This window comes from Lissotriton helveticus, chromosome 10, assembly GCF_964261635.1.
Source record: "Lissotriton helveticus chromosome 10, aLisHel1.1, whole genome shotgun sequence".
Classification (NCBI taxonomy): Eukaryota; Metazoa; Chordata; class Amphibia; order Caudata; family Salamandridae; genus Lissotriton; species Lissotriton helveticus.
In genome coordinates, this window is record NC_136071.1 from 549585876 (window position 1) to 549601799 (window position 15924).

Sequence of the window (15924 nt, forward strand, 5' to 3'; positions counted from 1 at the left end):
TCCTCATTTACCAAATAATCAGTCAGTTGGCAGTGAAGAAAGATCAATCATTTATTAAGCAAAATACTCTATAAAGGAGCCTCTCCAACCTTCACCCATCAGGTGCGCGGAGAAGACTGCTGGCTTACATTCAAACAGAAGGCTATATACTTTCAGTTCCACACATAGAATCACTGTAAAAGGAAAAACACTAGTTGGCCCTCAGGCCCCAAGGAAGGACCATATATGGCACACATGATTAGTTCAAAGCTTTACTGTTTATTACTGGGAAGGTCAGGAGGGGTGACTCCCTTTTGTCTTGGTGCCGGGGAGTGTAGGCACTGCGCCTCCTGGAATGTGCTCATCGCACCCAAAGCCAGATGTGACCTTGAGTCCCAAGACATAGAGAAAACAGTTTACTTTCAGCTGCTCTCAGTAACTCAAATGAACTGGGGCTTGACAACTACCAGAGAGTGACACGTGAACACAGCTCGTGTCCGAGTCAGAAAAAAGAAAATGGTGTCGGTATGGTTCTTGGCCTACTCTGCTAGTATTAGAAACACAAGAAAAGAATAAACGTTCTCCTTCCAGCTGACGCATATATGGGTTATGTTATGTGCATATCAAACAAAGAGGGTATATAGATACATCATGCTAACATAATATATGTCTGATACTCCTCATGTATGGAAAATCAAATTTTTATCCCTCACTGGTGCATCACTATAGACACATTGTGGCATGCAAGACCACGTGCCTTGCCATCTACAGGGTGGATATATAAACAACGTCTTATACATCCATGTATCTCGCAACTTGGCTTGTATGTTTCCCCTTACATATCAAAAGCATTGCATGTGCCCAGTTTAAATCTGAGACCCTTTGCTTAAAAATGGTCTTGGGAAGCATTTCTTTCTAATATCTGTGACTAATAATTTGGGGTTGGCAAGTCAATGTACAGCTCAGTCAACAATCATTTTCCATGCTCTGTAATGTGAAAATTCTAACTGTGTCATTTTGCTCCTAGTAACATCTGAGAATTAATTCTTTCTGGCCATACCAATAATCCTGTTCCCAAACGCATCAATGAAAAATTAATTAATATAGACAAGGAGCAATATGTACCACACACTTGCCATAGACCCACTGCAAGGTTGTTGTATACTAATTAATTTACCTCGAAGCTTGATCTTGTGCTGTTTCAAGGAACATTGAAAGGAATGCTACTTTAACCATGCCACCAAGTGTGGCAGTGTTGCTTAATCTTCCACACATTGTGTTAATGGTACCAAGAGTCTAGAGCGCATTACCACTAAGGGACTCAGATGTTGTCACATAAGACGTAAGGTTTACTGACCCAGTACTTGGCGTAAAAACAGGAGAAAATAGATGGTGTGGAATTCAATACAGAGAGTTCATCAGTGGCTGAGAATATTTCAAGGACTTCTCCAATCATCATTCCAATCTTTATTCCGACCATTCGGTCATAAAAGATACACAGTACAGATAAAAAATCACATGTAACTCCATCATAACAGATAAAACATTGAATACATATATTAAAAGGCTCCTGTAAAGGCTTAAGCATCTTAAAAAAGAGAAGAATTTCTAAGTACTACCCAACATCTTTAAGAAGCGATTACGCGTATACCAGACATTAGTAAAAAATTTGGAAAGTGCAAAAACAGTTGGGCCGGTAACATCAGATTTTAAAATCCTGTACATTGGTGCATATTCCCTGCCACCCATATTCCTTATCAGAGGGAGGAGCCAGTATTTTCTAGCTGCCTTGTAGGCTGGGCAGAAGAAGACCACATGCAAGTCGTTTTCCTCCTTGTCGGCACATACAGGACAGTGCTTTGTGGAGGAGGCCGATGACCAGGAGCTTGTAAAGGACCGGAAGGGCAATGTGCCGTATCTCCACTGGAGGAACAGCTTTCTAGCAAGTATGGGATAGATAGGATCCAATGCCTTCTCAAACCTATAAAGCTCCTTGCTTTGCAATAACACAGATGATAGGGACCCGTCTGGCTGGGTAGCTTTTGCCCTTGCCCATTTGTGTTCGTGGTACAAATTCGCCAGGGACCTCTTGGAGATGTTTGATGCTACCATCGCCGGCTCAGTCCATAAATCAGGTAGCCCTAATTCCATACAGGTAGCTTGAATATTTTTGACCCAGGGAATACTAAGCACCTTGGGGTGATTCAGTAATTCGACCAGTTCCGCCCTATAGTCTGCGAGATCATTGCTACTCCATAGCCTACGCCAGAAGGCTATGGGTCTCAAGCTTATCTCGTCAGCTAGTGGTCGTAACCCTAAATCAAGCCTCAAGGGAAGGAGCGGGGTACTCGGGGGGAGTGCGGCTATCTGTCTTATGAACTTATTTTCTGTTAGTGACAGGCTCCGGCAGGGCGTGTGACCCCACAATTCAGCCCCGTACATAGTCGCTCCCCTAGCCTGGGCCTTATATATCTGGATTAAAGCCCCCAATGTACGGTATGACGAGCCGGTCATCATCCGGGCGATGCCCCCAGTGGTTTGTATAAGTTTAAGGTTTGCCCTACTCTGGTGGGATCCCCAGGTCATGGTTTCGTTGAGGGTCACACCAAGATATTCAAAGGTGGCTACTCTCTCGAGCCGCACGGCTCCCAGTTGTGGATTCGGGCGCAGTTTCTGGCTCGGGTTCAAAACCATGAATTTGGTTTTTGTGGCATTAATTTCTAGCCCTCTATCAAGGCAGAAGGCCACGAAGGAGTCGAGTATCCTTTGTATACCCATAGGGGTTTTAGATAGCAACAGGGTGTCGTCCGCAAACATAATTGCGGGCACCCTGCTGCCATTTAGTTTAGGGGCGTCAGTATAGTCAGTGGCATTGAGATGGGCGATTACCCCGTTGACAAACAGGGTCGGCGCCAACACACAGCCCTGTCTTACCCCTCGGCCAACGGGGAATCTATCAGTCAGTTCCCCCGACCTCCCACACCTCACGCGGGCGTAGTTACTGTGATGCAGCCTCTGTAAGATCAACAGGATGTCTGGGGGGACACCCATCTCTGCCAAGACGCTCCAAAGTTTCCCCCTGGGCACCAGGTCGAAGGCAGCCCGTAAGTCCACAAAAATTGTGTACAAACTGCCGCCGTCGAACTTTGCTGTCTTCCAATAGATTAGATTCAATCTAAAAACCTGGTCCACTGTGGATACCCCCTTCCTAAATCCCGCCTGGTAGGGACTAAGGGCTCCCACCTCCTCCATCCAATCCTGAAGCCTGTTCAGCAAAACCCTACCGAACAGCTTCTGTGCTACGTCTATCAAACTAATCGGTCTGTAGTTGGCTGGGAGAAGGGGCGAGCCCTTTTTAAAGATGGGGACCACCTCTGCCCCCAGCCAAGTACTAGGGATTTCCATCCCACCGAGAACACTGTTGAAAAGGGCGACGAGGTAGGGCACCCAGACAGTGGGCTCCTGTTTAAACAAGTCCCCCGGTAAGCTATCCAGTCCCGGCGCCTTCCCAGAAGCCAGGCCTGAGATGGCAGCAGTGACCTCACCCAGTGTTATTGTCTCCCCTTGGCAGCCCGGCCCGTCCACCTCAATAGCAGCAGGAAGTTCTCCCGGCTCAGAGCTGTATAAGGACTGAAAATGAGCCTGCCACACCCCAGGTGCTATATTAGGCTCTAGTGCCGATTGTAGACTCCCTGACCCCCCATTCACTGTCCTCCAAAACAGGCGTTGATTTTGAAGCGCTAAAGCCTTTGTGAGTTCTTCCCACTGGTTTTCCTCCCATTCTGCTTTAGCCTGGGCAAGAAGCTTTTTATAGGCTCGCCTGCTTTGTTTCAGGCGTTCCCCTCCTATACCCTCCTTAATTACTCCAAGAAGTTCTGTTTTAGCCCGTCTGCATGCTAAATTGTACCACAATGTTTTGCCTTGGCGCCTCTCCCTTGGCTTTCGTGAACTACTAGTGAAATGGGGTGCCACAGCTTTTATAAGGTCCTCGTGGGCCTTATACAATTTGGTCTGGGAGTCTCTATTGTTTGCCTCGATGTCATAGCTCCCCACGGTTTCCAAAATAGGAATTATCTCAGCATAAAGCAAAGGGAGTTTATCCTTGCTTGTAACCAGGTGCTCCCACCTGATTCTTCTCCTGCTATTATCCAGGAGAAGCGCGGGTTTGTTCCCTTCCTCTTTAGGCACTGGAGCTTGGGGACCTGGATGAACAAGGTCGAGCTCAAGGGCGTTGTGGTCACTATCGGTCCTTTCCATCACCCTAAAATCCTGAATTGTCGTCCACCTCACTAGTTGGGCCAAGACATAGTCCAGGCGGGACTCTCTCCCCCGTCTATTGTAGGTAGTTTTACTAGGTATGTCGGATTTCATTCGCCCATTACAGGCTCTGATTCCGAACCTTAGGGTGAGGGCAGTAATTTGTAGTGCTAGTGGGGTCCAGGCTTTCGAGGGAGGAGCTTCCACCGCGGGTACTGCCCACCTAGCCTCTTCTTCCAATGAAAACCCTTCCAGAAGGCCGGGGAGTGGCTCAAAATGAGAATTAAAATCCCCACCCACCACATAGTATGAATCATTCGGCAGTTCAGATAAAAAGTTCGAAAGTTCATCAATGGTTGGTGATTCCTTTGCCATTCCCATCGGCCTGGAATAGATGTTAACCAGCACAAGTTTAGCTTTGTTTGGCCATAGTAGTGAGACCACAAGGATATCTTCAGAATTAAACGGCCACCGTGTGGCCACACAGCCCAAATGAGATGCGACCCACGTCGTGAGCCCCCCTGACGGACGGCCTTTGCCTTCCCACCTTGCTGGAATGGAAAATGATGTATAGCCTTGGTGCCCGTAGTCCTCTCTGGCCCAGGTTTCCTGGAACATACATACGTCACCAGTCTCGATGTAATTTACCCAATCCGGCTCGCCCAGTTTGTTGGCCAAACCCGCAATGTTCCAGCAAATTAGCTTCAAATGTTCAGGGGTGTCGGTTGCCATGCCATAGTGGTTGGGGGAGAAAGTTCCGGGCACCACTTCCGTCGGAAGGCCTGAGGCAAGGGCAGCAGTAGGGGCAGATGGCTCAGAGAGTCTAAACAAACCGTTGTCCACAGGCAAAAGGTCCCTGTCTCTTCCCTCAGCTGTGTCTTCATTATCAGCGGATAGATGGAAAGGTCCACTGATGCCATTATCAAGAGCCACTAGATCGTCCGATAGGCCAGAGGTTATGCCAGTAGCCACGGTGGGAGGTTCAGAAAGTCCGCAAGAGCCGTTATCCCGGGTCACTAGCTTGTGTACAGCGAGTCAGTCGACCCCGTCCAGGCCGTTCAAACAATTAAAACGATTAAAATGAAAATAGGGTGTGTCCGGCAGTTGGAAATGCGGGCGTTGTGCATGGTCCTTGTGTCTGCGTCTACGTTCCACCCTTGTCCATTCATCATGCAATGGAGCCTTGTGCATGCGAATGGGGGGGAAGAAGAAGGATACTGGGAGGGTCTGAATGGTGGAATCCAGTGATCTATTTACTCCTTCACAAATGTGCAGAACAGTGCCCGGATCTTTAAAAGTTACCAGAATACAGTCCCCTATTATGGTTTTTCTGGTCTTCCCTAACCAAGGGACCCTTCTAACCATAATAATCTCATTGTTAAAATGAGATGGTAGGGGTCGGTTCCAATTAAGCCATTTGATGACCTTTTTCTTAAGGGATTGGTAATCTTCATTTTCCCCTGATCTTAAATGGGGGGCACCTGCTAAGACCACCGTTAGGCTATTGGCTTCTGGCGGGAGATCTGGCCTCCGTGGTCTTGGGGCTGGCCGGACCGGAGAGTGTGGGGTGGCTTTACCGTTTTCATGGCATCTTTCGTTGGTCTCTGCCTGAGATCTTTGAGGGGCATGGTCTATTGGTTGTGAGGGTCCATTAGTTTGGTTGTTATACTGTGCCTGGAATGGAATAGCCATAAGTGGCTGAAAAAGGGGGGCAGATGGCGCACTCTGGGGGGGGGCTTTGTTGACAAATGTTGGAGCTCCTACTTTTGGAGGGTCCCCTACGGAAAGATGAGTTCCCACTAGCTTAGTTTGCTTACTGACTAAGGTGTTCAGGGTAGTAAGAGATGTTTCTAATAAAGTGAGCCTAATCTCAACTTTTTTCAAACTATCGCTAATGGGCTGCAGGAGGGAGCGGAATAGAAATTCGATGCTCCCTATAGATGTAAGTGGGGGTTTTTGTTCGATGTGTTAGCCTCTGGATCCTTATTAGTAACAGCTATGGTGGGGCTTTGAGCCTTAGGCGGTGGAATAGTAGGCACGATCTCATCAGCCTTCCCCGGTAGGAGTGAGTTAGTGTGTTTCTTGCCAAAATCAAGATGAGATAGTTTAGGTTTCCCCCGTCCCCCTATTGATTTCCTAGTACGTTTACTAGGCGGAGGCCTATGCACCTCCACCACAACATTTGGTTTTGGCTTACTCTTCTTAACTATTTGCATAGGAGGAGTTTGGGTTACCAGGTTAACCGGGGTAACGGATAATGTTGGGGGAATTGGGTCTGCATGCTTTCCGGGCACCCTCCCTGGGGTGCAGGGAATTTCCCTAAGTAAAAGGGGAAAGTCCTCAAAGGTCAGGGGATTTGGGCTTTTAGGGGGCGTACCTTCCTCTTGGGAGATAGGGTAGGGGATAATCTCAGTCAGGGATCTGTTTTTCATGGATTCTATGGAGCGCCTACGCTCCGCCCTACGTTTCTCTAATGTGCTTTCTTTACCCGCCTCTCCCTTGGCAGATTTGAAATAATTGTCCAAAGTCCCTATGCTAGAGGCCCCCTCCCTTAATGGAGTTTCACGTGGTGATGGCGAGGGCATTACTTTATTCGTATTGGAGACTGGGATTATGGGAATGGGCCCGGCCCGGCCTCCTTCGGCCCCGGACGGCCACAGACGGTCCCGCCCTTGTCCCGGGCTTCTCCCGGCGCCCTCCCGCGCGCTCCCGCGCAGTGGGGCTATTACCTCCTCTTGGTAAGTTTGCAAAGTACACCGAGTGGGCGGGGCCGGCAGGGAGAGGAGCCCAGCTGGAATCGGGCGCGCGGGGACTCCTGGTCCGTGGAGTCCTCCGCTCTACCCTCGCAGCCCTGCCGGTCTACTGGTCAACAGGTGATGCCCCTTAGAGTTAGCAGCCGCTGAAAACCGCGAAGCGGGACCCGCGGAGCGGGTCCGGCGAGGCGTGGCGGCTCACAGCAGGCTGGGTCTGAGGTAGAGAGTGGTGAACGCGGCGTTAGAGCAGGGAATCCGCCGAAGGTGCACTTGACAGCCACTTAAGACTTGCGGTGGTGGGGGCGGGGCCGGCAGGGAGAGGAGCCCAGCTGGAATCGGGCGCGCGGGGACTCCTGGTCCGTGGAGTCCTCCGCTCTACCCTCGCAGCCCTGCCGGTCTACTCGTCAACAGGTGATGCCCCTTAGAGTTAGCAGCCGCTGAAAACCGCGAAGCGGGAGCCGCGGAGCGGGTCCGGCGAGGCGTGGCGGCTCACAGCAGGCTGGGTCTGAGGTAGAGAGTGGTGAACGCGGCGTTAGAGCAGGGAATCCGCCGAAGGTGCACTTGACAGCCACTTAAGACTTGCGGTGGTGGGGGCGGGGCCGGCAGAGAGAGGAGCCCAGCTGGAATCAGGCGCGCGGGGACTCCTGGTCCGTGGAGTCCTCCGCTCTACCCTCGCAGCCCTGCCGGTCTACTCGTCAACAGGTGATGCCCCTTAGAGTTAGCAGCCGCTGAAAACCGCGAAGCGGGACCCGCGGAGCGGGTCCGGCGAGGCGTGGCGGCTCACAGCAGGCTGGGTCTGAGGTAGAGAGTGGTGAACGCGGCGTTAGAGCAGGGAATCACTTTAGTGCTGTAGACGTCCTAACTGCCCAGATATTGGTCCCGTGGTCACTATGCAACAGGAATTTAGTTCTCTAGAGGAGACCTAGCCTGTTAGTTCAGGCTAATCTGTCCCTATTGCAGCAGGACCAAATGTGATTTTAAAATGGCTGGTCTCTTTCTACAGTGGCATAGTGTGTGAAAATTGTTGGTCTAGATTTTGCCTGTGGGTGAGAAGAATTCAAGCATTTCTTCCATCACTTTGCCATCTGCTGCTGTATATGCTTAAATGCAATGCTCAGACCTGGGTTTAGTGCTCATCAGACTCAAGCTATATCTCACTGATAAGGCCTAAATATGTCAGACCTATCTGGAGTTGCTTGTGCTCCCATATAAAGTGGTCCCAGCCTGACAGTTTCAGTTAGACTGCTCCTATTGTAGCAGCACAAAGACTAATTTGCAGTCTACAGACTTGGAAAAACGACAGTCTGAAATGCACCACCACCCAATCACCAGATGCTGAGATTAACTCAAGCATTCCTTCCATCACTTTGTTGTGTGTAACTTCAGAAGCACTATAGTTGACAGGTATGCCCAGGCCAGGGTTAAATCCCATGCTCATGAATCAAGCTATCCCTTACTGACGAGATCTATGTAGGCTGAATGCTGCCTGGGGCTGTTTGTGTTCCTGTCTGTTCCTGGGCCCAGGTCTGGCAGTTTGGGCTGGATGCTCCTACTGGAGCAGGACCAAGAGTTATTTGCATGAGGCATAGTGGTTGAAAAATGATTTGCATGAAGTCGCCTGAGCAATTGTCATAGTTGAGATTAATTTAAGCATTCCCTCCATTTTTTGTTAGTTGCTGGTGTAGATTCCCTAACTGCAATGTGTATGGCCATTGGTGGTTCTCACACTCACCAGACCATCTGTTTTTCATCTTGTTCAGGGTAAGTGATCATTCCACTAAGTTAGGTTAAAAGACCTTTCACTTCACATTTTCCTACATCTTGTGCTCCCCTCCAGTATGCCTGAAACTCCACTATACCATCAAAACAACTCAGCTTAGCAGTGATGGGAGGTCAAGGGTTGTTGCCTTGTACGGGACACTAAGGCCCAGATTTTCAAAGGTTTTCACACAATGAAGTGCAGCAGCTGCAATGCGCCAGGCACACACCTTAGTGTCATAGTGCTAGGGTGCGTGCAGGAGTCTCCCATAGGTATTGTATAGGAATGATAGCCTTCCTGTTCAAAAGACTATGGCTAGACAAATGAAAAGCGTTTTCCTACTATGTATGTGTGCTGTACCGTGCAGCACACATGCAAAGTCAGAAAAGAATGGAGAAATTAAAACATTTCTCCTTTTAACACCTGCTTTTCAGTAGCGTTAATTGTTGGCACTAAGCACTGCCTACTAATGTTAGTGTTGCAAGGATCCTGCTAATACACAGAACTGTGCACAGAGACCTAGGACGTCAGTGAATTGTGGTGTACCAGAAACTCACCTTCGTACCTAGAAAAACCCCACCAGCTAGCATCAGTGTCACATTAGCTCTTCGTCCCATAGCAAAGTAACCAATGATTAGACAACCTAGAACATGCAACTTAGGACCATCTCAGGAATGGTGGGAAGTGAGAACACTCTTTTGTTATACTAATCCACAACAGGAGTAAATAAGAGACACGGTAAGGTTAAAATATTTATTTATTTTCACAACGTGATCTCATGTGCAGTATCTTAGCCAACATAAGCAGACATATGAATACAAATAATATGGTCAGCATGGTTACAATTCCATTAAATACAAAAGGAGAAATCATATTACAATGATGGTGAAAACAGGTTCTATAGCACCTAGTTTTAACACCCTCCCTATATAGGAACTATGTATTATAAACTATAGAAGGTCTCTTAGGCTTGTGTGGGGGACCCCATTACCTTTCCGCTCAGTAAGAGTAAATTACATCTGGATCAGCATAGGCTCTCTGCATCCCTGGAAATGGAAATCTTCCAAGTGTCCAAAATCATGGCAAGTGCGTGATAATAAGGGCACCAGAATCTTAATTGGCTCACAGCTGCATAATTGTTGTGACTAGAAAGCGTTACTCGAACATGTCGAAAAACAGCTAACAGGTTTTGATAACCTTGACGGCTTCAGAACTCACTGTGCAGACTAGGGGCACAATGTAAGTCTAGAGATGTCGAAAACAAAACTTTTCTCATGTGTAGACCTCCGTGAAGGCTAACTTACAAAAACAGCTATGCAGTGTTGTGTGCAAAAGCAGCAAAAGGTAAAATGGTGTTTAAACTTCTAATAAGCCATGCTAACATAACATGTGTGCAAAGCAGGCCTTAGGCCATACTACACCCTCCCTTGATCGTGGAACGCACAATAAAGGGGGAAAGATTCAAAGAATGCAGAGGTCAAATTCGAATGAGATAGAACGAAGTTCAGGAATTTTGCCAAACTTGAAAATTGGGAGTAAAAATCCGAATGAAAAAGTAACCCAGTCAGTGAAAACAATCATGGGTGGCCATGGTGTGAAAAAAAACCTCAAAAATATAGAAAAACATTGAAGGCATTATAGAAAAAAAAATCACGAGTTCAGTATGTGTCTATGAAGCGGAAAAGGTCACACTTCAATTCAACAGCATATAAGCACAATACGTTTCAACTGCCTAAAATAGGAAGTCATTGTCATCATCCATGAACATTTCAGCCATCCAATTAAGTAATGGAAATGAACATACATGTTCTTCAATAGCCGGAGGCTCTAGCACCATCAGAGGACAACTCGGGCTTACTTCAAGATAACTGCGCACCAGAAAGTCATTGGCCGCAGCCCATATGTTCCAATTGCCTAGAATCCCATGAGCCGCTACGGAGGCCATAAACCCGAAAATAGAACAATCTATTTCATGTGCAACTGAGGGACAATTAAAATCCAGGTCAGGAGACACCGTGTTGCAGAGACACAAATCCAGGGCCCATTCAAATCCACAATCCAGGCAACGGAAAACAGGTTGCACACAAGTGAAGTATGAGAACCGGAAAGGTAAACCATACGCCACACTCAGAGTTGCCAGAGGAAGCGATCCATAGTATTCTAGCATCTGGTTACGAAGCTGGAGCAGCCGGGGCAGATCGTCGTGGGGCACAAACTGTGCATCCATTCTGAAGTAAACAAATTAACAGTAGCACACCCGCTCCCAAAGCGAGAATTAACGGGAAACCGACAAAAACACTCAAAAAAATGTAATAAAAAAATTCTGGGATCACACCAAATACAGTTTGGAATGAGGTCATAAAGCCAGAACTTACTATTTTAAAAAAGTGTGCCAGGCCTGTGGTCGACGAGGCATTAGAGATTGTGTGAATCAAAGCACCGAAATGCAAGGGGAGGTCGGTATTTAATAAGGCATTCACCTCAGTACGAGTATTTGCAACGTGAAGAACGAATGTCTCATGCGCAGATGTAAGGGGGACATCCTTCTGGCACAAAAGAGCTCTTATTCGACTCATCTTGTTGAACTCTGCTTTCAAGGTCGGGATAGAAGGCCAGATGGAAACATCGAGCCTCCCATGTGTAGGAGGAAACAAGACATTCTTACAGCAAACTACACGCTGGGAAACTGTAACAATATAAGGACTACCGGCAAGCATTCCAAAGCAATCTTTATTATTTAATAATAAATAACTACCGTTTGCCAGCAACGTGAAAGTCGGTGTAATAGCCGGGGTGGGAGTGCCTTTCAAATCACACGCAAGATTTGGTAACTTTACATTGCAAGAACCATGCAATTGCAGATTTCTACAGACTAATGTGTGATCTGGTGTAGATGTGCAGTCTTCACCATTTAAGTAAACTTCCTTTCCTTCCCTCAAGCACCTATATGTGAATGGGAGATTCCAAACTACATGGAGATAAGGACTACCTAAAGGCTCAAATCTACCTATGGCATAGTGTTGCATACATGACTCAAATTTTAAACAGGGAAAAAGGCAAAATTAATAACCCATGAATGAGCCAAACGTCTGAATTCGACTCAGCCACTGAAAATGGTAATGGTTCCAGCTTTTCTATATGCAGCAGTGAAAACATGGCATCTTTCATTGACATAAATAATTGTTTAACAGTAAAATTAAAAGGCAAAAATAACAAGGTCGTGTTCATGTAATCCCAAGGCACCTTTCCATTTTTTTTTTTTATTGCAAGATTTTATTGACATTTTAATAGAGCACAGTATCAAGCCTACAACCCTGGGGCCGGCTACAATCAACCATATGCAGTCTAGGCAATAATTACACAGCTATTTAGCCGACAACCATCGGTCCGGCAGCCTTTCTGTTAGTATACATCGCAATTGTGTCATAGTTATCGTACGCATGAATAAGTATCATCTTGCTTTTTGTATTTTAAATAACATAGCAAAACTTTTGACTCAATAGTTATACATGTGACATTGTGTGTTATTCAGCATCTGCTCCACCAAATCGCAATTACTACACCCCTCACAACCCCCCCGCAGTCTCCCTCCCAGCCCCGGCTCTGAACTACTAGAGTGTTCTACGACCCGACCTTCCCCTTTCTACTAATGAGTCCAGTAAGCTATCACTCCATGTGCTAAATATTTTCCATCTCATCCCCCGAGCTGTCAATATCCTCCTCTTCTAAGGGTTCACATAGATCGCCCCTGTATGCGTTCCATGACAGCCATACTTTGTTCCATTTGCGGGGGTTCGCTCTCAGGTGGTACACCGCCCGCTCTGTCACCATAATTGCATCCATATTTTTACACCATTGTGACAGGGTTGGCAACTCCGCAGCCCCCCATCTCTGTGCTATGTCCCTCTTGGCTGTCATTGTACCTATCGTGACCCATAATCTACTTTGGAACGTTAAGTCATTCGGGCCCCATATACCCAGCAGGCATAACCGTGGGTCGGGCATCAGGGACAGTGTCAGCGTCTGCGAAATGGTACGCATCACCTGTTGCCAGTATCTTATCAAAGCTGGGCAGTCCCAAAGTGTGTGTAGGAAGGTACCCTCCATTCCACAGCCCCTGAGGCAGAGTGGGTGTACTGCTCTGCCAAGTTTGAATAGTGTTGTTCTGGTGTAGTATATTCTATGCAGTATTTTCAATTGTACCAGGCGGAATCTAGCTGAGATACCCGTCTCGCGCGGAGACGCTAATGCCGCATTCCAGTTTGATTCATCCATGTCACCTATCTCGTCCACCCATTTTTCTCGCAGCTTTATTAACGGGTCAGGTAGGTTATTCATTATTTTACGATATGTAAGGGAAGTTGCACCCTCCTGCATGAAGTCAGTAAGCAGTCGATCCTCAAGCGGTGAGGCCTCCGGTACTGTAGTACCTGCTGGGATGGCTGCCATTAGGGCATGCCTAATTTGCACATACCTATATGTTTCCGTGGGACCCAGGTCGTAATGTAGTTGAAGGTGCGAGAATGGGACTACTCCCTCTCCTGACCACAAATCTCCTACTGTAGAGATCCCTATATTGTCCCATTGGGTGAACCCTTTGGTGCAGCGTAGGAATCCCAGAGCCCTTATGTCCCATAACGGTGTCAGCTTTGTTATGACTCCCTCCCACTTCAACCTCGCCTGTGCCTTGTGCCATAATGTTGCCGTGTGTCTGGTGGGTCCTATTAATTTAGCCACTGCTCCCTTGTGATATAGCGGTGCCAGTAAACTGTGTGTGCCCAGTTGGGTCCTGTCTGCAAGATAAGCCGGATCGTCCTGTGGGGCATGTAACCATTGGTTAATTATCTTGAGCTGTGCACCCCAATAATACAACTGCACATTGGGCAGAGCGATCCCACCATCATACCAGCTCCTATTCAGTTTCACGTGCGCTATACGGGCTGGGCCCCCCCCACAACAAGTCTGTCACTATCCCGGTGACCTTTTGGAAGTAACTTGGAGATATCAAGGTTGGTGTGTTCTCAAGCACATAAAGGAAGCGCGGCAGCGCCATCATTTTAAATAGTGCCGCTCTGCCCAGCAGCGTCAGCGGCAGGGCCTTCCAGTGTTGTACATCATTCCGCAGCCTGACAAGCGGGGGTTGCAAATTATTCAGAAAGAATTTGTCGGGGTCCTGAGTAATGTAGATCCCGAGGTATTTAAAGGAAGTGGTCGCCACCGTCAATGGGCATACCTCCGGAAGAGTAGGAGCGGAGCCGTTTAAGCCGTAGATGACCGACTTTGCCCAATTTATGGTGTATCCTGATGCACGCCCGTGCGCGTCGCATATTTCCAACAAGTTCGGGACGCCATTGACCGGGTCTGTCAGATAAATCAGCATGTCATTGGCATACAGAGAGACTCTGTCTTCCCAGGCCTCGGTCCAACAAATCCCCCTTAGCAGTGGGGTCTTCCTAATCGTCACGGCCAATGGCTCCAGAACGAGCGCGAATAGCAGTGGGGAGAGTGGGCATCCCTGTCTGGTTCCCCTTGCCAGCGGTATTTCACGGGAGATATGTCCGTTTACCACCACACATGCTGCCGGGCTCGTGTAGAGCAGCCTCACCCAGGAGATGAACGTGGCGCCGAACCCCATGTGGGCCAGGACCACGAAGAGGCACTGCCACTCCACCATGTCAAACGCCATTTTGTCATCTAGGGACAGTATAACGGCCGGCTCCTTTAATAACGGGGCACGCGCCAGTGCTCCATGCACTCTACGTAAGTTGAGTGCGGTGCTTCTGTGCGGCATGAAGCCCGACTGGTCAGGGTGGATCAGGTGTGCCAAATGGGGCATTAACCTATTCGCTAATACTTTCGCTAGGATTTTGGCCTCAGCGTTAAGAAGCGATATCGGTCTGTAGGACGCGCAGTCTCCAGGTGGTTTGCCCGGTTTCGGGATCACCACAATGGTCGCCATTCGTTGATTGGATGGCAAGATACCTGTCACCCGGCTTTCCTCGTACATTGCCAACAAGGGTTCACACAAGGATTCCGACATTTTTTTGTACCATTCGATTGGTATCCCGTTGGGCCCTAGTGCTTTGCCTGACCGTATTGCATTTATAGCCAACTGAATCTCCTCAGTCGTCAAGTCAGCGTCCAGCTCCGCCGCCGCCTCCACCGACAGGGTCGGCGTCCGTACGTCGCAGAGTGCCGCCACCGCCATGTCTGCCGATACTCCCACCGTCGGGGAGTATACCCCTTGGAAGTGATCCGCTAATATATCTACAATTTTCTCAGGATGGGTGTGCATTACTCCATTCACATCTGCTATCTGTAGGATAGTCTTGGCACCCCCTTTTTTTTTATCTAGCCAAGCCAGAAGCTTACTGGCCTTGTCCCCTATGTTGTATACCCTGTGGGCGGTGGCCGCTACGTCTGCCATCGTCTGGCGTTTTAGATGGTCATCATGGAGGCGCTGACGCAGCTGAAGAGCGTGCAGCGTGTCGTCTGACGGGTCGGCCATGTGGGCCTCATTCGCTTTGCCGAGTTCCATCTCAAGCTCCACTAACTCCCTCTCTCGAAGACGCTTGTGGCTTGCAATGCAGGATATAGCCTGTCCTCTCAGGACCGTCTTGTAGGCCTCCCACAATATCGCGGGGGACTCAACCGAGGCCTGGTTTTCTGCGAAGTAATTTTGCGTGGCCCTCGTCAGGTCTTTGCCAACGGATGGTACCCTGAGGTATCCCGGGTATATTGGGTATATTCTTTTGCAAGTTTTTTCCTTACTGGACAAGGTTAGCGTCAATGGTGAGTGGTCGGAGATGCCTCTCGGCCTGATTTGCGCCTCCTGTATCGTTAGACGGCCGGAACCTAAGGTAAAGAAGTAGTCAATTCTGGATAGGCTATTATGTGTAGCTGAGTAGTAGGTGTATTGTCGTTCATTTGGGTGCATGTGACGCCAGATATCGAGTAGCCCCTGCGCTTCCAGGAAAGCACCAAAGCGTGAGGTGCCGGGCGGGTGAGTTCGATGTGGGTATCTGTCTCGTGTGTTGTCAATTACTGCATTAAAGTCCCCACCAATGATCAGATCGCCTTCCGGTAGCTCCAAAAGGAACTTTCCCAGGTCAGGTAAGGCCACCGCATGTAACGCCGGAGGAACATACACCGACACTACGTTTAACTGAGTACCCT